The following is a 21,083-nucleotide window of genomic DNA, read 5'->3' as shown; positions in this document are numbered from 1 at the left end:
CTCCTTCTGCAGTAGACAATAATTAAAGAACAGAGCATCTTCTGTTTGGAAAACATATGATACATAATTACCCAATCCTCTATGTCTACTTTGTGTTTTAAAAGCAGGCATATAAGACATAAAATAAATGACTGTGCAGTCAAGTTCAGCAGCCTTAGAGCTACACTATAATATCAGAGGCTGTGTAATTTGGACAAAGATGTTTCATGGTCAGGGTTAGCAGTAATATGCAGGGCTGAGTCCAGGCAGGGCCATCCTGTCAGGGAGGACAGGTCAGGGCCTGGAAATGATAAATCCACTTATGAATGGAAGACAGGGAGAGCCAGACAGGCTTCTGTTCTCTGTACTTTTCCACTCACACTCCACTGGCTTTAGAAGTTTCTACGTAAGCCCAGCGTGGGCAAAAATGTCGTTTTGAGATCAGTAAGGATGCTAGATGTGAAACAGTGTTTTAGCTTTTCTTTGACAAATTATTTGTTCATTTATCTTCTGTCAGGAACGGTGGAGACTGAGGCGAACCCAGAATGCAGACTCATAGTAAGGGAAAAAGAACTAATTTATTAAACTAGAAAATAAACAAAAACAAAAATGCTGACGTGGCAGCAAACAAACAAAACCTAAATTTAAATACAAACATGGAACAGACAGAAAACCAGGAACACAGCACGGAGGCAACTAAACAGACTACATCAAACAATAGACAACTAACACAGACAATGAACCAGCGACTAGTGGGAGAAATGACCGGGTATTTGAGTACTGAGGATAACGAGGTGAGTGGGAACAGGTGGAGTGATTACAGAGTCGGGACAGGTGTAGATGGGCGTGGTTAACAGGCAAGTGAGTGACTGGGAAATGAAACATGAACATGAGACAAAACAAAAAGCAAATACAACAGAATCAAAACAAAACAAAAACCCAAACCAAAGAATAAAAATAAAACATAAACAAAACCCATAGAAAAACCAAATCATCACATCTTCTTCTCTATGTGATATTTGTGTATTACTTTGATATGTAGTTTTGAGTGAAACTTTCATTTTTGATAAGCTAAAATAGAGGAATAGTGAGCTTCAGTAAAGCAGAAGTGTGTGAACTTCTAGTCAGACTTTTTATTTCTTTTAGATCTTTGAATTTCCCTTTTTCCTTTCTAAACCTCAGCGGCCACAGTGTCTTTGTTTTTCTTTCCTTAAGTTTGAGGTTTTCAGCAGAAGGTCTGTTTGCTTGTCCGTGTTTTAGCTACAAGGAGACCATTGTGTGAGTGCATTTTTTTTTTTTTTTTTTCCGGTTCAGCAACTAATAAAAAGTGCATGTGCTCACATTCGGCTGAGAGTGAAACTAGCAATGATGTGGAGTTGTTTATGATATGACATCCAAAGTAGTTTTACATTCTGGGCTTCAAATTACAGACAAAATGACACCAGATCATATTGATTCTTCCACTTTGCATTTAATGACCTTAGAGTGAAAGCTTTCTCTGGTTAATTACCTCAGATATCCTCTCTTCCTCTTAAACGTGTGTCTGTGTCTCTCTCTCTCTGTGTGTGTGTGTGTGTGTGTGTGTGTGTGTGTGTGTGTGTGTGTGTGTGTGTGTGTGTGTGAGTGTACAGCACTCAACATCAATCACAGGGTAGTTTATACCATCACTGTTCAAGTTTAAAAGACCAATGGTAAAAATTAAAAGTTTTAATTTAAATGAAAGTTGTTTCCTAATTCAACAAGTTTAAGTTCAGCACTGTAAGATCTTCTGTAATTGCTCCAGCATTATGAGTGGAAATCCTGTTTTTCTCAATAAATACAGATGTTGGTTCAAGAGCTGGACTTTGATTTATAAGCTTTTGTTTTAGTAAGCCAGAAAGACCTGCTGACTTTGGCAGGAAAACACAATAATCAGTGTAGAAGAAACATCATCCTGCTGTTTGATGTCAGTTGTCCTCTTCTTCTAACACATTTTTAGTCATATTCCCTCCTGAGTTCCATGTAAGCAGCTGTACTTACAGTGGAGTATTTTTTTTTCTTTGTTGACCTATCTGCTTAAGTAAACCTACAACAGAAAGCCTTCTGAGAGAGAAGGAGAAACGACTGCTTAAGTCAAATAAGTACAAGCCACTAAAGCTAACCATTAAGCCTAAAAGCAAATATGTTTAATACAATTAGGAAATTCAGCATGATGAATATCCTGTAATTTCTCCATTCAGTTACAGAGAACCATATAGATTTGTTTAGTTTTCAGTACTGTGTGAATAAGAAAGCTTTTTAAAATTCACCTTTTACTATATATCTTTGTGGGCACTTTTAGCTAATTATGGTTTTAAACCAACAGAGAACCATACTGCAGGTCGGCTCAGAAGTATATATTGGTTTTCAGATAGAAATTGATGCCATTTAGAATCTAATGGAAGTCTTAATGATGTTGGGTTGAGGGTGCGTACAGAACATTTGAAAACAAGCAAATGCAGGAGACGTCATGGTTTTCCAAAGAAACTCAGCTTCTTGTTTCCAGATAACGGTGACTGGTGTCCATTATGCCGGCCACGAAAAATGCATTTGTAGGACTGTCATTGAACCCGTGTCACAACAGCTAAACCTTTAGCTTTTTGCACACAACTTTTAAGGAATTTGCAGAGGAATTACTATCAAACCAAAACAGAACATTTACCATTTTGGTTCACAAAAGAGTGTGCCTTATCCTTGAGGTGTAGGTGAACAGCTGAGTCTTGTCCTGAAGAGTTTCTCCAATACAGAGATCTGAACTGCAGACACCACACCGCTCAGTTTGTGTTTGGGTGTTTTGTCCTTTTGGTAGACCAGGCTCTGGCTGAGAGTCCTGATGGGTTTGATGTTGTCAATGGAGGAAATTTTTCTGAGTTTCACAGATACTCCAGGAACACAAAGGATGACAATGTTCTTGTGTTTGTTCTTCTCCCTGTTCTGTTCAGTGGAGTGGAGTTTTTTAGATTTCCTTGCTGACTTGACAAAAGCCCAGTCAGGATATCCACATGTTTGGAGAGATTTTTTGATGTGTTTTGGTTGTTTTTCCTTCCCTTCTGTCTTCATGGGGACGTGTTCAGTTCAATGCTGTAGTTCTGTTGACAGAGAGTTTGTTTCAATGGGTGGTGAAAATCAAACAGAAGGTACTGATCTGTATGTGTTGGTTTCCTGACCTCAATGTTGAGGCTGCCCTCTCTTTTAATGGGCACCAATCAGTCTAAAAGAGGCACCTTTTTGTCGTTTACATCCTCTCTGGTGAACGTCTTCAACCACAGAATAGAAGTCCAGCTGTTTGAGTTCTAAACCTGCCTCTACCTGCAGGGGGCGCCTGTGAGCTCAAGGCCTTATTCTTCTTCTGCTGTTTTTCTGCGTATATCAAAACATTTCCTACAAGAAGTTGAAGGTGAGGCACTCATTGAGGTGTTTATGTTTTATACTGACTACTAAATTGGAATACATATATATATATATTTAAGTTTAAAACGTCAGATACGGACTTTGAATCAAATTGTGAAGTTATTTGCACCATTTTAACTGAGTTTTTATACTTAAACTTCCCACAGAGGTGGTCCCTGACCAGCAGAGCTCACGTCTTCTTGAGGTAAATGTATTTTTGATTGCTTATAATACTTAATTTCGTTCCATTTAAGTTTATTTGAAAAATGCTACACAGTTTAAAAAAAATAAGCAACCCTTGATAAAGACAGGGAAGTAGCTCGTTAGCATGTTTGCACTTTCTGTTACACATCCCTTTTTTAAAAAAAGGGATCTTCCTCCAAAGTTCAGACTTTTTAGGATTTTTGAGAAAACATAAAACACACACATAAAAAAGTTAACATCTTCACAGTTTAGACAAAAGTTAAAGAGCTTCTGTAAGTGTTTTTAAACATACTGCAGTGTTAAAACTTGTACTGGGGACTGGAGAATGTTTTAAAATGACAGGTTTGTGGTCCCCTTGTACTGTTTTCTTGGTTCCCAACAAGAACCAAGCTGGTTCTCTGTAAGCTGAAAAAGTCCCTGAAATGTACGGAGCATGGACTGTTGTCATTCTTATTAATTAGTTGTCAGATTTTTAAGTCACCAGTTCCATCATCCTTTTGTTCATTGCATCAAAGAACCACAGTTGTCCTGTGGTTCTCATCTTCTCTGAGCGTGCTCAGCAGCATGGCTCTGATTGGGTGGAGGGAGAAACACCATAGCAACAGCCAGTTGATGGATTAAAGCTGTAATAGGGAAAAGAAAGTCACTGTGATCACACACGCACATGCACAAACACAGACAGTGTCACTTGATTAAAAGAAAATAGAAGCCCGAAAACAACTCACTTCCTTTTCTGTGTGACAGCCTTACCCCCCGCATCCAAACACACATATACTCCACCACCCTGTCAATCATGCACCTGCACCGCAGGAACCAAACATGGAGGCTTCTCCCTTGGCTACCACTGCGGTATTAACGGAGGATAGACGCAGCGTTTTCCCCATGTCCCTCCATCATCTGTGTTAATCAGCGCCGTGTGGAGCCACTCCACATTTATTACTTCTTGATTAAGCCAGTAATTATGAGAAAACTCTCTGTGACTGTCACTTAACAACGTCAGCGTGTTTGTATGTGGATGCTAATGCTTACAAATATGTGCGCGGTGGCTTTCTGTAAGTTTCATTGTGCTCACTTGCACAGAAGCACAACGTGCGGATGTAATTTGCTGTGGGCTAATAGAAAGTGGTCATGCGGGCAGAGCTAGCCCTGCGTTGTAAATCATCACAGCTGGTCCGTTCGTTCTTCAAGGTGACATTCAGCCTCACCTGAAAAGGTGTGTGTGATAGGTGTGTGATAGTGTGCTACTGCTGATTCCAATTTTGCTTTGAGCTATGCCGGCAAATGAGAAAACCTGTAGAGCCCTGATTAGTGAGGGCTGTTTGCCGAAGCAATTATCTGGAAAATTGTTTAGATTTTTCTTACATGATTCAGGAAGAATTGTCAAACTAGTAATGCCTGTTTATATTAGGAGTTTGACTTTAAATCATAAATGATATTATTTAGTGAGCGAGGTGTTTTAATGACCTTGTCGCAGCTTGTTTGCATTTTATAAATATATGTGCTCACTTCTGTTGGATGTCTATGAATGTATTTTCTTTCACATATTTATTGCCGGCTATATGCCTTCCTTAAAGGAATGCTAAGCTTTTATTTTGAAAAATCTTTGGGCTGCTTTATGATCTATTCATATTTACCTCTCTTACTAAAAATGCAGGACACAAAATTACTCTAATTACCAGAACAATTTATATGTTATTTCTGTTTCTGTTTTACTGTTAAAATATAAAAATAGCAGCAGCAGGAGCAGGAAAGTCTTTACATCTTTCTCCCCAGCCATGTCCTCCTAATGTGCCTGAAGGGGTCCTGAGGCCCTAGCAGGCAACACAAGATATGCAATAACGAAAGGACGATTTAGATCCACCTTAGGGTGTTTTACTCAGTCTGTTGGGCCCTAAATATATCTCAACTGGTGTTTTGAAAGCAGATATTTAACCTTTCCCCCCAAGAAGTTTAAAAAAACAAAACGTCTGGGCTGTCTGCATATAGATTTTTTTTTTTAATGTTGCATTTTAGCACGACAGGTAAATGTTCTCAGACTGCCTGTTTTTGTTTAATTCTCTAACAAACCTGACTAACTCTGATTAGGAAGATTTTAAACCAAACTAGAGTAATGGTATTTTCTGTGAAAATGCTGCTGAGATTTGTGGAAGAATGAAGTAACGGATTTGTTAAAGGTAGAATATGGAAAAGAGAAGCTTGAATTAGTGAAATAGCAGCTAAAACCTATAATAAGCAAAACCAGAACTAAACACTGAAATTAGCAAAATAGTTGTTAAAATCTAAAATGAAGAAAGCACTAACTAAAAGCTCAAACAGTGGCTAAAAGCTAGATATGGCAAAATGGTAGCAAACAGCAAAATTTTGCTAAACTGTAGGTAAAAAACAAAATTAGATTGTAAATAAAGTTAAATAATTTAGTAAGTATAAAAGTTACAAATATTAAAAGTCGTAGTGCAGTATTCCTGATATATGAATGATTAAAATAGCAAGTATGCAGAACTAGTTTAACTGCAAAAAACATACTGGAGAAAATAAGGAAAACAAGCAGTAATGTTTATTTGAACTCTAACCAAGTCATGTCGGTGCCTCTGCATGTCTCGGAAATTCTGAGAATTCTGTCTGATTTTGTACTTGTCAGCATAATTTGATATGCTGTAGACATTTTAGGGGAACATTTGTCCACATGTCTGAGATATCTACAGTTTTGCAAAAATATTAAAACATTGTATTTACTGAATCTCTGGGAAGAGAACCTTTTGGCTTTGTCTTCGTAGTCTTCACCCGATCCCCAAGGGTGATCCCTGAAAGAAACCAATTTCAGCTGCTTGTTTCCAATTACCATCACAACCCAAAACTCATGACCAAAAATAGGGGTTGAAATTTGCATCACATGGTGAGTTTTTCCCTCCAGACTGTCCTCCGTCTTCTCAACCGCCTCAAATCCAGAAAGCCTGATCGCCACCATTTATAGGAGCAATGAAAAGTTCAATTTTCCAAGAGCTACGGCCTTCAACTTTATTGTGCTATCATAACCAAACTCAGATCAGCTACTACATGCACTGTTTGTTCAAATCAGGACTATCTGATTTTTTTTTTTAAAATAGTGTTTTTGTCTCTTTTTTCTATTTTCTATGCAAATAAATTCCCACTCAGGAGAATGACACTGTTTATCACATGCTTCTATCTGACAATCTACATCTTTTCTTTTGCACATTTTGATCAACTTTTTTTCCACTCATCCCTCATTTTCACCCCTCTGTTTTCTCTCTCTCGCTCACACACACACACACACACACACACACACACACACACACACACACACACACACACACACACACACACACACACACACACTTTCCTTCACCCCCTCATCATTTCTGCCTCTCTCTCTCTCTCTAGTGGTGGATTATTTTTGGTTTGCCTGGTTAATTTCAGTAGGAAGTCATTCTCGGTGCCAGAGAAAGTGGAGCGCGCAGAAAAAAGCCACAAGACAAACAGAAACATCAAAAAGCTTCTCATCTTTTTTCCGTGTCTCAGCAAGACACGCTGCTGAAGCTTTACCTCCGGTATTTGTTTGTGTGGATGAATGTTTTTATCTTTTGTTTTTTATTTTATTGGTTAAATAAAGCGAACGGTTGCTTAAAATAGCCTTTGGATGACAAACAGTCATGATATTAGTATGTAAGTAACAGTTTGATCTTTTAATTTGAAATCCTGTCAAAGTAAAAGCCACGACTGAGTCAGTAGAGTGATTTTTTTCCTGTGAAAACTGACAGATTCACTCTGAAAATCAGTTTCTCTGTCCATTAACTGGTGTGCAACCCCACTAAATCACTGCAATCTATTTCAAGGCCTCAAATGAACTCCAGGAGCTTTCAAGCGGCTCCAGAACAGATTCCCCCCCCCATATTTTGCTGCGTAATACCGAGCATTGGGATGTAAAAAGAAAAAAAGAAATGTGTGTGTTTAATAATTCAGCTAGCAGCAGGCCTTGTGCTGATGAATGTCGATGATCCAGTCAACTGTTAGAGGAGTCTGAGAGCCTGACTGGAGACGGCAGATTAGACCGCATTACAGGCAAAGAGGATGATGGCAGTTATTAATTTAATAACAGCTAATGGACACATGACATGTGTAATGTTGGAGAACCTGAGCATAGCTTGTGTGTTTCTTCCCCCTGCGGCTTAATGCTAGCTCTGCTTACGACTGTGGCTCAGCGTGAAGAAGATTTACGCTGCGCTGACCTAGCTTATGACTGATTTTCTCTGGTGTTTGTCTGAGTGACAAGCACTAGTCCTACTTTAGATTGCTCCGTATGTAGGCGGCACACGATCGGCTTAGGGGACAATACGCTCCGCGACACACACTCACCGACACACACACATAGGTGTTAATATCCTCTTGGGCAGCTCTGACTCACACAGTCTACTCTCCGTCTCTTTAAACGTGGTGACTCAGAGAGGTAGATTGCCCTCAGGTGTCATGGTGTAAGATGAATAATTCACCCCAAGGACCCCTTCCCCTACTCCCATCGTCTTTCATTCTCTTCTCCTCTCTTTCCTTGCCCTTTCTCTCACCTCTTTTCTGTAACCCTGGGAGGCTCTGTTATATTTCTTCCTCTTTTTTCACCCCCCTCCTCCCATAATTAGTCTGTGTGTGAGGGAAGTGGCTGCATATGTTGCAGTGAATCAGAGAGGCAGATAGAGACAGAGAGCACTTTAAGTTTAAAAAAAATTAAATTAAAAGAAATTACCTACTTGATCAAGAAAATTAGCCATGGTGCACAATTTGTCAATAGCGTAACCTCCCAATTGATCTTAAATTAGGCTTACAGAAGACAATGGGGCAACTAGGTTGAAAATCAGTAGTTTTAATGACATGGATACCCCTGAACATGTCTAGTTTAGACCTTATAGTCATCAAAAATGAGGGATTAAATCAAAAGCCTATCATTCATTAAAGGAATGCCAGTCACCAGCCACATTTTATGCTGGAGTTTTAGACTATAACAATGATTCCCAAAGTTGGGGTTGGGACCCTGATGTCGATCACCCAACACCAAGTAGGGGTCCTTAGATAATCTCCAGATATCAAGTTACAATTAAAAACCCAGTTTTTGATATATTCACACCATAATTGTTACAGAGAATCGAAATACAAGTCATTTAATAATTAAAAAAAACATGGATGCTAAGACTGTTTGTGTTGTCATTATGCCCTTATTTTACAGGATCATGAGCACTTTTGGATATTTAAACAGCCAACAGATTGGGTCAAACACCTTTGTCACTGTTATTTTATGGGTCGGAAGCTGAAAAGTTTGGGAACCACTGGACTATAAGAGCATTGTATTTTGAGAAATGACAAAGTTATTGCCTTTTTGGTCAAACCTTCAAAATGACATCATGCAGAACCTAATGCAATATTGTAACATCTTTCATGGTAGTGCTTGAAGTATGTGTTGTGAATGACTGTCAGCTACTGTCTGACCACATTTTAGCTCTTGTTGTAGTACTTTTTTGTGTTTTCTAAGGTCATTTGGCTTTGGTGACCATCTTGAATTAGGTTAAATCCCAAAGTTCATCAGTTGTAGATCTCAACCCAGTGAGTTCTCTTTGAAAGTTTCATTAAACTTGGTCAGTAGCTCGTGAAATATTGTATTTTGCTGACAAAAACAGATCTTGAGCAATTAGTTAAAACTTAGAGAATAGGTTAGGGATCAGTCTTAGCTGCTATTCCACCAAATTTTAGCTCAGTATCTGTTAAAATAACTGAGTTATAGACACTTTTGTGTTTGCTAATGTAACTCTGCTTGGGCAGCCATTTTGAATCGGCTTGGCTCCAAATGTTAATCAGTTGAAAATGTACAGGTGTACCAACAGACAGCCTAAATGTTATAATTTCTGAATACATTTTTTACTGTTTCACCTTAAGAGACTTAAACAAAAAGAAGCCAAAGAAAATTAAGGTATGTACTTGTTAGGTTTGGCACAGAGGGATGAATTAGCCATATTAGCTTGCCAAATGTGGATAAAAACAATTGTCCCAGTTAGAACACAAACCCCTGCTTCCTAGGTGAAAGGTTTGCATTTTCGCATGGGTTCTGGTACCTACTTTTGTGTCCGTGCCAGCTGAACATAATGCAATGATAGTAGGTCATGGCCGGTTTTATGCTTTTCAGTGAGATCAAGTTGTCATAATCTCATTTGTGACTGCAGGTTTGCTGACAACACAGTTATTCCCACAATTAAACACAGTCAGAGCCTTTAGCTTTCATCTTATGTGTTTCTATAATTAGCAAACAAAATATGCATGTATGGTTTTGACAAATCATTTCTATTAGCAGCATTGTAACACTTTGTTAGTCATTGAAAACATCATGAAATGTTAAAATCTGAGTCCTCAGAGGCAGGCAGCTCACAAGCATCGTCTTTATTCTTTTTGATTGGTCTGCTTGAGTATTCATGATGCATGTGTGTTCCCATTTTGTGTCCCTAATGCATCAATAAAATGTCAAATATGAAAGGACAAACAGGATAAAAATATCCTTAAGAAGCTATTTCAGTGAGTTCACATTTCACCTCCGCTTTAAAGTATCTTAAAAAGCCTCCTTTCTCATTTTCTCTGTCTCTTCCACGCAAGGATCTTTTTTTGCTCAAATAAAAAAAAGCACTTTACTTCAAATGTATTGTAGTGAAAACCAATCTTACACTGTAAAAAATAAGGGGGGGAAAACAGCAAAATATATTTTCTGTCTTCATCCAGTTATTCAACATTTAATTTATTGCCCAAGGAAGTTCCTTAAGTTCGCTTCCTGTCCGGTGAGGTCACATCCTCCCTGTCGTGACATGGACGAACAGGTGCCATCCTCCCCTTCCACCTCCCTCACTGCTCAACACACTCTTTCTCTCATCTCACCCTTTTTCATTTCCAAAAATACCTTTAAAACCAATTAGTGGGATTAATTTCACTTATAGTAAGTTAATTATTTTGTGATGGATTGTAGAAAGGAAGAGGCCAGGAAGAGAGGGAGGAGAGGAGGAACCTGAGAGAAGTCCTCAGGGGAGAGCTAAACTTAGTCTCTCTTTTTAGTCTTTCTGTCACTCCTATGCTTGTTCTTTATCCAGATTGTCTGTTTGTGCCTTTTTCTGGGTGTCTGTCAGTTTTTTTTCTCCTTCTTTTTATCTTGTTTCTTTCTCTTCATGTTTGCTTTTAGAGTCTTACTTTAAGGCTGAATCCCATCTCCTATGGTTATTTGTACTAATACATTTCCAGTGTCCCTTTGGTCCTCATTTAAAGTCACAAGAGGTAGTGGTTAAGATATTCCAGTGCAAAATGGGACACCCCTTTAGGAAGCTAAAATCACTTATTGCAAGTTCTTTTACATAAAGAGTCACATTAGCTCTGTATGCCATGTTACTAGTTATCTCGTTAACAACATACTTTGGCATTTTACATATTTTATACTCTTTAAGGAAGATTAACATTGATACCAAATTCCCAAGTATATATTTTGATACCGTAAGAATAAATTAAAGGTAGTATCTGTCTGTGCTATGACTGTTGGCAACAACTTTGCAGCCATCATTTGTGAGGAGGTTTCCAGAATGTCTCTTCATGTGGGTTCAAAGTTTTCTTGCTTGAGTCACTTGATTGACAAATTTTCTTTCAGAATAGTCAGAGTTGTTGTCTAGAATCCACCCAAACCTTTCTGGATTTTGCTGGGAACATCTTCACCTCGCTTGGTCACAAATACTCAGAATTCAGTGAGACTACAACTGAAAATCTGCGTATTTTGCAATACTGAGTCAAGTTTGAGTCAGCAAAAAAAGTCTCTAACAATTGCAGCCCAGTGAGATACTACCTTAAACTACACATTACATTAATTGGTGTGAAAATACTTACATTTGTAAGTTTCTTTGCTACTGCAGCTCAGAACACTTTGCTATTTGTAAGGCCAGAGAGCCTTACTATTGCACCATCCCCAACCCCTACCCTTTGCACAAAATATAGGGGCAGGACAAAGTGGCATTGGACAAGAGGTAAAACAGGATTCACCCCAAATGTCACGATTGAACCCTATGCAGATGATGCATTTTTAATTACCTCTAAAAAGTAGCATAGCTCATCACTTAATTGTAATTAGAGGTTGACATTTGACTATTGTTAGACTAAACAACAATTTATCATGTGGATGTGATTAGAAACACTTGAAAACACTTTTAATTAACAGTGTGTGTGTTGTTAAGTGTGTAGTTCATTGCCAGTATATCAATATTTCAGAAACCAAGATGTTGAAGCTTACACAAATGGAGTTGTGACATAATGCTGTTTGCTGTTACATAATGTTATTGAACCGGTGGATGTTGGATTCCAAAAGCCTTTGATTTTGCTGCTCTTTCACCATCTTAGCAGTCTTTTAAAGTCTTAGAGCAATTCACTTTTCCGGATGTTAAGCTCTTTAATTAGCTCGGTTTTGTTCTGCCATAAGCCAGGAGGAAGGCTGGCCTCTGCGTGTCCCGCATTCACTGTTTTACAATGCTGTCAAGAAGACGCTGACCAAGCTGATGTCTTCCTCTAAAGTACACTTGATGTGCTTAGGCTTTTGCACAGGACAAGACAAAACAGATAAATGTTGCACAAACACAGAGGTCAAACTTCCACCAGCAGAGCAGAAAAAAAAATCTTGACGGGAAAGGCAATCTAGCCATAAAAATGACTTACTGTGTGAAGCCTCTCAGTCTGGGCTGATATAGCATGAACAACCTTAATATACTTTCCTTTTTATGTGCTTCTGTGTTCAAATGAATCATTGCTCTTAGTTTTGTTTTATTTAGTTCTCCTAAGCCGATCTTATCTTGAAGTAACTGAAGTTGTCGGCTCTTTTCTTCTCCTCTAACCATTTGTACTCATGTTAATCCAAGGTTCTTGATGTCCCAAACTCTTCCCCTCCCACCCTCTCATTCTAGGAAAACCTCCAGTTCAGACTGCCGCATAGCTTCCAAGTTTTCCTGATTACTTTGACTGGAAGTCCTAAATTCCACTGGAAACAAAGCTCTGTCATACAGTTATGGCTCTGTTTGAGGAGTACCGCTGGGAAACAGTTCAGGCTCTGTGTGTGTGTTTTATCATTCATCCCATTACTTAAACAAGACAAGCAGAGAAAAGTACAACCATAGCACATGTACAAAACAGTCCCTTTAGAAAAAGTGAAAAATGTAGGTGTGAGATGATGGGGCTGATGGTGCTTCAGTGTAAATGTTTACAGAAAGAGCTTGATGGCTATGAAAGGAAGAATGCAGTAGAGAAGTGGTCTGGTCATGGCTAGCTATCAAGTAACTTTGTGACTCACAGCTACTGGCAGCCATGTGGTACAATTATTTCATGTGGATGTGTGTGTGTGTGTGTGTGTGTTACAGTTAAGTGGTGCACATTTGTGGTAAATGAGAGGTCGCTTGTTTATTTAAAACATCAAATACCTGAACAACTTACCAGCATATGCAGCTCGTACGGATATGGTGAGGTTTTTCTCTATTGTCCCAGAATAGCATGAAAAAGTGAAAACACACACACACACACACACACACACACACACACACACATTCCGGCAGGCAGTTGTTTGCTTCGGCCCACAACTGTGTTGAAAGTTCTCCAAATAGGCTCTTCTTTTTTGAGGTGATTTGCCTTTTTTGTATTTCAATAAGTGGCTTATTGTGTGTATGTCTAGTCAGTAATGTCAGATTTACACTTTTAAAATATTGTGACGTAATTTATGATGACAATATAACTGTAGCATCTACAGAAAATTTCTCTACAATGGTGGATGATGAGTGGTAAAAGGACCCAAATTCAGTCACGTAGGGACTTGTAGGCATTTATATTGCACTGCTTGTTAAAGTTTTAAATGAAGTTCTTGTGTAATCTGTGCAAGAACTATGAGTGAACTACTAACACACCAAATTCTAATTCAATATCTGTAAAATCCAAGTTATAGACACTTTTTGTTTGCTAAGATTGATTAGCTGTGGTGGGTGTTTTGAATCAAGTTGACTCCAAAAGGTAATCAGGTAAAGATGTACTAACAACGAATACTTTTTGAGTTTATTTAAATTACATCCAGTGGTTCTGGAAATATTTTGCTAGCAAACAGGCACATGAACATGGGAAATTATATGATTTTATGGCCGCAATTAACAATAACCCAGTCAACCAGTAGGTGGGAACCATGGTTCATGATGACACAAAGAGTTTCTGGAAAGGAAGGGAGGAAAAAGGAGTGTATTTATACTGGGAAGGGTGATTGCTGATTATAAACAGGTGTGCTGATTACAGATGGAGAACAGGTGGGTGATGAGCTGAAAATAGAAAAAAACAAACAAACTGAGGAATGCGGAAGTGAAAAATACTTAGAATAAGAAAGGACAGAATAATCAAACCAGAGTAAAACTTAATGAAACCTGAAAAACAAACAAACAGGAATTATACAAAAAAAGAAAAAAAAAGAAAACAAAGACCTCCAAAACAATTCAGTTTAATCTTTTACTGCAGTTCTTTTGGCAGAGTAATTACAGCCAAGATAATGTGAGGCAGTGCAGAGTTGTTAAGCGTATCTACAACAGTGCACAGAGTAAAAATAACAGAAGCATACTTTATGGGGAGTAAAATGGCAAATAAAATCTAAGCAACAGATCCAGGAATAATAAAAACACACAAAAACAACTAAAACGACCCCACTTGTGTGCAACTGTTTTCATCTTTAAACCCTGGCATCTCTGTGGATTTTAGGGACATTATATTTTCATCTGTGAAGTAGGCTGCGGATTTAGCGGTGGCTTCATCCTGACATGGCCTATCTCTTTCTGCTTTTCTTTTCTTATTCAGTGTTTAACCTTTTGACCAAGCTGAGCCAAGTGTGCTACACTGATCTGCTGCTAGCTGCACTTTCATTAAGACATTGATTTTTTTTTTTCATGTCAGCAGATAAGGTTTGTTGAAAGACACCAGGAAACATACGCAGTCAACCAAATACTTTGTACACAGTAGCTGTGGTCTGTGTGGTGTTAAAACGAAAGACAGAGCGAAGGCATGAAAAAAAAGACTAGGAGGAAGGAGTGAACGAAAAAGAAGAAAAAGAAAAAGTTGGATGTGCAATGAAAGAAAAGATGATGTTGCTGGAGAGCTTGAGGATGACTCATCCATAAGCTGGTGAATCCTCACACACACACACACATACACACTGCGCACAAATATTTAGTCATACGCTTGATCACATACGCAAACATGCGTTCATATGCGCACCGGTACACCAGTGATCCATTAGTCTGATACTGATTCAGGGAGACGTGTGTGTTGGTTCAGCAGCTTGTTTCTAATGAGCCAAAATGGCCGCTGCCGAACCAGAGTTTCCAGGGCAGAGCAGGGAACGGCCCCTGGGGCAGAGAAACTGGGCGAGAGGGAAGGATCAGAGGGGCTGGATTTAAATGGAGCTCATTAGCTCATGGTAGTCGTGAGAGGTCCCTGCGCACAAAAGGAGAAACACACACACACAGAGTCAGGCATAGACGCAAACACACAGATTTATGCACAAAAGTTGTTGTTTTTTTAAAACATTTCTACTGAAGCAGAAAAAAGTGAAACAGGTAATAAAAAGGAAACTATAATATTTGGTTGAAGAGGATGACTGGCAAGGTAGAGACTCCTGCAGATGGCAGAGGGACCTGCATGTGTTTGTGTGTGTGACTTTTTTTTTTTTTTACCCCCTTCCTTGCCTTCCCTGCTTATCCACCCACTCAACATATGTCCTCCTCTGCTCTCTTTCCTCCCTTCCTCTCCTCATCCCTAATGCCTGTATAATCTATATATTTTGTCATGTCAATTAGACTCCTGACACAACAAAATGTGGGTGGTACTGTGGGTTATTTTGGTCACAAAAAGGGTTCTTTGAGCTCCACTTCAGCTTTCTGATGTATTTATATCCATAAACTCTCTGTCATACACACACTGTGCCTTTTTTCACTTGGCAGCCAAACTCTCATCAAAGGGATGTTTGATTTCTTCTTCTGTTGCCCGAGCCCCACACGTCCCTGTAGGCTGGGGGTATTAAAGAGCAGGGAGGGGCAGAGCTTTAAGCCAAGCATCCACTTTTGTTGTTGTTGTTTTTATTTTGGCTGTTCCCCTGTGCAGGGGTCACCACAGTGAGTAAACTCACATTAGAGATCTGGTAATTGCTTCACGCCAAATGCCTGTCCTGACTTGACCTGGGCTCAAATCTGCAGCCTTATGATCACAAGACCACCGAGCTACCACAGCCACCAAGCCTCAGGGTTATTAGACACTTTGTATTTGTCAGTCTTACAGATACTGAGTTTGCAAAGTTACAAACCCCCTCTATCAGATGTAATTTTTTTCCTTCAGAGCACAGTGTTTTTAACTAGCCAGAGATGTCTGGTCCAGGTTTTTTTTTTTTAATTCAACATCATCCTGTAACACATCTGCATGAAACCCACCTGTATTGTAACAGTGAGCAGCTGCCTCACACTCACACATTTCTGATCCATCCAAACAGACCAAGATTTTCCAGACAGAGATTTAACAAAGACTGGAGCTCGGCAGGAGCGATGCAGACAGTATATGATTGAAGCTGTTGTAGCAACGTGGATTATGGGAAATTTACGGCTTTTGTTTAACATTAAAGGACATAAACCTGTAAAAAGACCAAAGAACAATAGAAAGTCATCCAGTCGTGCCCTTTTTCTCTGGACTCAGTTAATCACTGTTGTTGATTGTTCACTCAGCAGTTTTTCTTCTGATTATAATTACAGAGAGAGTCCTTGAAACAAATAACACTTTATTTTTATTTTTTTAACTTTTGATACTCCACTGAAATATGTTTTTTCCCAATCTTGATTCAGGAGAATGGGAAACTGTGTGGTATCCATTTCAACTAATAGTTCATCAGTTCAGTTTATTTCTACTGTGACCTTTTTGAGAAAGTCAAAAGGAGAGAAAATGGAGGCTCATTTTTCAATTAAATTACACCATTAATTTACTTAATTAGGTAGCGATTTTAGAGATAACACAAGAAAGGAAATGGGAGACACTGTCCCGTTCACTTTGATGGACCCTCTGACTGATAAACCAAAGTTTGAGCAGTGCATTCTCATATTCTTTGGTTAACACTAAGATTTAATTGTTGCATGACTTGAATTAGAAAGGTGTTCTGCTCCTACATCTGTTCCCATGGCTTCCCGTCTCCCATTCAGGATGGGTAGAGCCTGAGTCATAAACTTAACACTCCCTCTGAGACCACGCCGATGCCAGACACTCCAAGCTAAACTACGAGAGCACATTCATTAGCGTTTTATTGCTCTGTAGGCGCGTCGGTTAATCACAGGCGTGCAATGATACATGCACACATGGTTTTTTTTTTTGGTTTTTTTTTACGTCCGTGAAGAAGATGACAAAAACATTCATGGTGTGTCATCCTTAAGGAGTTTACCACACATTCTCTTTGCTCGACAGCTCCCTGATGTGTTACTGGACCTCAGACCACAGTTTCTCTCTGAATAAATCGTCCTTTGAGATAATTTATTCACCCTCATCTGTAAAATTTGGGAAAACTCTTCTTGACTCAGCAGTAAAACGGCTTCACCTCGATGACCCCCTCTACCTGACGAGGAAGGTTTTATTAAAAGCATCTTAACAGTGATTTCATTTATAGTTTCATTTCCATTTTTATTCGTGCAGATCTGCTGGTAGTTTCAATGAAAGACATTTTATGACATGTTCTATGTAATGACTATTTTACAACCCTTTTGATTTGCGGTTTAATAATCTACTTTTGTCTTCCTGCCATTGTGAACTTCAGAATTTCAACAAATTTTCTGCATTTTATTGATTTCCTAATTGCCCATTCTCAACGCTATGAAGTTCTAGTCAATCATTTGGCAGAGCAGACTTTAGTTCCTATATGTTATCGAAGCTTGCACTGTATTTAACAAGAAAAACAAACAACAAAAACTAAAAAAAAAAAGTATGTATGTTGTTTGAACAAAAAGGTAAACAATAATGTTGTTATTGTTCCAAAAGAATAAAAAGGCAAATGCAAAACATTTTATTATTTATTGGAGTGCAGATATGGAAGAGTTAAAGCTTTTAAGTAATATATTTTTTTCCTAATGATTAGGTTTTTCCCCTTTAATTTCACATCTTGGTTTCTGAGAAGCCATTTTTTTTATTTTCATATGCGATCAACATAAGAAACTAAAAAAAAAAAACACTTGTAAAGAAGTTTTTTGTTCATCTCAGAGCAGAAAGAGTGAAATCCTGACTCAGTGACTGTAGCTGTAATAAGTCATTTAGAAAACAGTAAATTCTGTGAGTATTTGTTGAAATTGTTGTACTAAGGAGCAAGCACTGTGCATTGTAAAAAAAAAAAAAAAACTTCTTGAGGACACACAAACTCATAATTGTGATTTATTTAAGGACCTTTATACTTAACAAACCAAATTGAATGGCACTGCGAGAAAACAGCCAGCAGCTAACAGTTCAATCATGTGGCTCAGCATCTCTGCTGCCTTTTTTGTCAGTTCAGGCTTGAACTCAGCAAAGGCGTGGTAAATTATTGGTACTGGAGCTTGAAACGTATGAGGGGGAGGGAGGGGGGGAATGTAATACAAGGAGTTTTGTTTAATTTCTATTTTCTGGATATTTAGTTCAAAGAGCTGCAGTTCTGGTCTCTAAACACGGCCCAGCTAAAGGGCATGGCAGAAATGAGTGTGAAATGAACTGTGAGGCCTTGATCAGATGAGCATCATGACAACGATGGCTCTCATTAGAGAGCGTCGTCTGGGTGCAGGCTGTTGTAATGACGTTTAAGAAGGCCTTATAAAGAGCTTGAAGTTGTTCAGATAATACAGAGACAGTTGTTGTGTATGCACTATGAAATCTTAGCATCATAATTGGAGAGTTGTAAGGAACCAAAAAGCAGATTTAGAGGTAGAGCGAGTCTAGTAAAACAGGAGAGAGTTTTAAAAAGGGGAAGCTAACATAGGAAACTACAGGCACAAACTGGTTACAGGGAACAAACAATGCTACAGAAGGTAAGACTTTTTACAATGGAGCGGTGACTGCTGGAAAAGAGAGCTAAATGAGCAGATGAGATGCAGCTGTGAATGTACAGAAAAACCTGGGGAGCTGAGGCATCAAAAAACATTAAGTAACTCTTTTACTTTGATAAAGATTTAGATTTTCAGTTCAAATGAATGGCTGCAGACCCTTTGGAACATGAGGGACAACGCGGCTAGCTGGTAGGTAGAGTTTGTGCTCCATTTTAAGCAGAATATCAGCTGAATGTCCCTCTCAGAACCAGTGGCTAAACTGGCTTATTATTCCTTCAATCATGTGGCTGATATAAACAAAACTCAGCTTTGCATGATGCAGCTTCAATTATAACTTAATGTCTTATGACTGACTATGGGCCCTTTCACATAGCAACAGCATTTTATGAATATATAAATGATTTTTATTGTTATTGTTATTGTTATTGTTTCAGCATTTTAGGAGCCCCTAAACTGTATTTTTGGAAACCAGATTCCAGAGCAAAAAAATCTTGAAATGCCACCCATACGTTTTTATGTGGACAGCCAAACTCTTGATAACAATAATGTCATAGCCTCACCTCTAATCTAACCTGTGACAAGCGTGACAGACATAACCACAATAGTGACAGATTACATGCTTAAATTTAAACAATTAATGCCTGATATTTGAACAGCATGAGGAAAACCTTTCCGTTTACAGTTTGGATCGTCTGCTGCACGTCTTCTTCCTTGTTTCGTGTCACAGTGCTACGCAAAAAGTGACTACAATGATTTGGGTCGTGTTCTGTGTTTCCATGTAAAAGACAACATTTGTAGAAATGGTGCCCTGTTTACCAGGACGTTTTTAGAAACGGCGAATAAAAAGGCTGTTTTGGAAAGACAGCGTTTCTGTTTGGACAAGGCCTAAATCTGGTAGATAGCTGCTGGGGGCAGCTTGGGTTTGAATGAAAGAGTAACAAGAAAATCTGTATAATATTAGATTGTTTTGTTATTATTTGACAAAGATCAAAACATTCTAATTTTATGCCTTTGCTCAGACTTTATTGTTGAGTTAAACAGGTAGTATTTTGCAGGCATGGTAAAGTTCACGCACCAGCAACAGAAACTGACCTCCTGGGAACCCAAAGCAGCTTTATTAATTAACAAATATACTGTTAATTAATGTAGTTAATATTCATTTTTTTGGAAGAAAAAGACGAGCAAAGCTCAGAGGTTCTGACTGAAGACTGTTTGAACAAGGAATACATCAGATTTACACTTTAGAATACAGATGTATTTTAATTTTAGTCAAATAATGTAATCTAGAATAATCTAAATCTGTGTGTGAATCACTTCCATGAGCATCAACAAACACAAATCATACAGTCCAATATGATTCTGTTTTGCAGACATTTTTTTCTACTACAGCAGGAATCAGTTGCTTTGTTCAGACTTCACTATAGTGATTATCTTGTGACTCTGAGTGAGTGAACTCTTGTGCTTACCTGCTTGCAGGGATGTTGATTTTTGTGGAATGTTAACTACATTTCCATCAGTGCTCTGTTTCACATTAATCCAGCTTCACAGACACTTCCTCCTGGCAGCTTGACAGTGAAGCTAAAGTGTCCCACTGCTGGCTGCGGTAGTAAGTGAGGGTTTCATTCCTCGCTCTGGGGCACGAGGGGATTGTTAGTCAATCACTGTCTCCAATGATTTTCCCGGTCTTTGACCGCAACATTTAAAAATGTCCAGTTCTTTTGCCTTCACTTTAACATCTTGTTGAAACCTGTAACGCCTCGTAACCGTCGGTGGAAGCAAAACTCGTTTGCGGCTGCAGAACTCTTGAATAAGTAAGATTAGAGAGTCCTGCTGGCACACTTGGCAGGCTGAGAGAGCAGAGAGGCAAAAGAAAGAAAAAAAAAAACACTGAAAGTGGGGGTTTTGATGTTGGTTCTGATGTAAAAGACACACTCGGTGCATTTTTCTTGTTTTGTTTGACACAAGGAAAATTGCAAGCTGGCTGTTTGACAGCTTTGGAAATGGGGTCCCACAGATAGATCGTACATTCAGTACATAAGTCTAACAAATGGCTGGAATGGTCACTATGTTGTGCCAGATGTAAGAAACGGGTTATGTGCATTAAAGTTATATATGTATGTTAGACGCTTCCTGAATATATCCATTTCATATGGACAGTTTTTTAAAAGACAAACTGTATTCCTGTTTCAGTGTGTTATAAACAAGCAGCTTGTTGAGATTCCAGCATATCACAGAACGGTTGTTTCTCTCATTCTGTTAACTGTGGGCAGGATGCACTCTTATAGTTACCCGGCCTCTGTGGACAGTAGATGAGTTGCTAATCTGTTTAAACTACTAACTACTGGACATGTGTGTTCATCTTTTCACTAACCT

This window comes from Kryptolebias marmoratus, linkage group LG18, assembly GCF_001649575.2.
Source record: "Kryptolebias marmoratus isolate JLee-2015 linkage group LG18, ASM164957v2, whole genome shotgun sequence".
Taxonomy (NCBI): domain Eukaryota; kingdom Metazoa; phylum Chordata; class Actinopteri; order Cyprinodontiformes; family Rivulidae; genus Kryptolebias; species Kryptolebias marmoratus.
Note: the sequence above shows the minus strand (reverse complement) of the source record.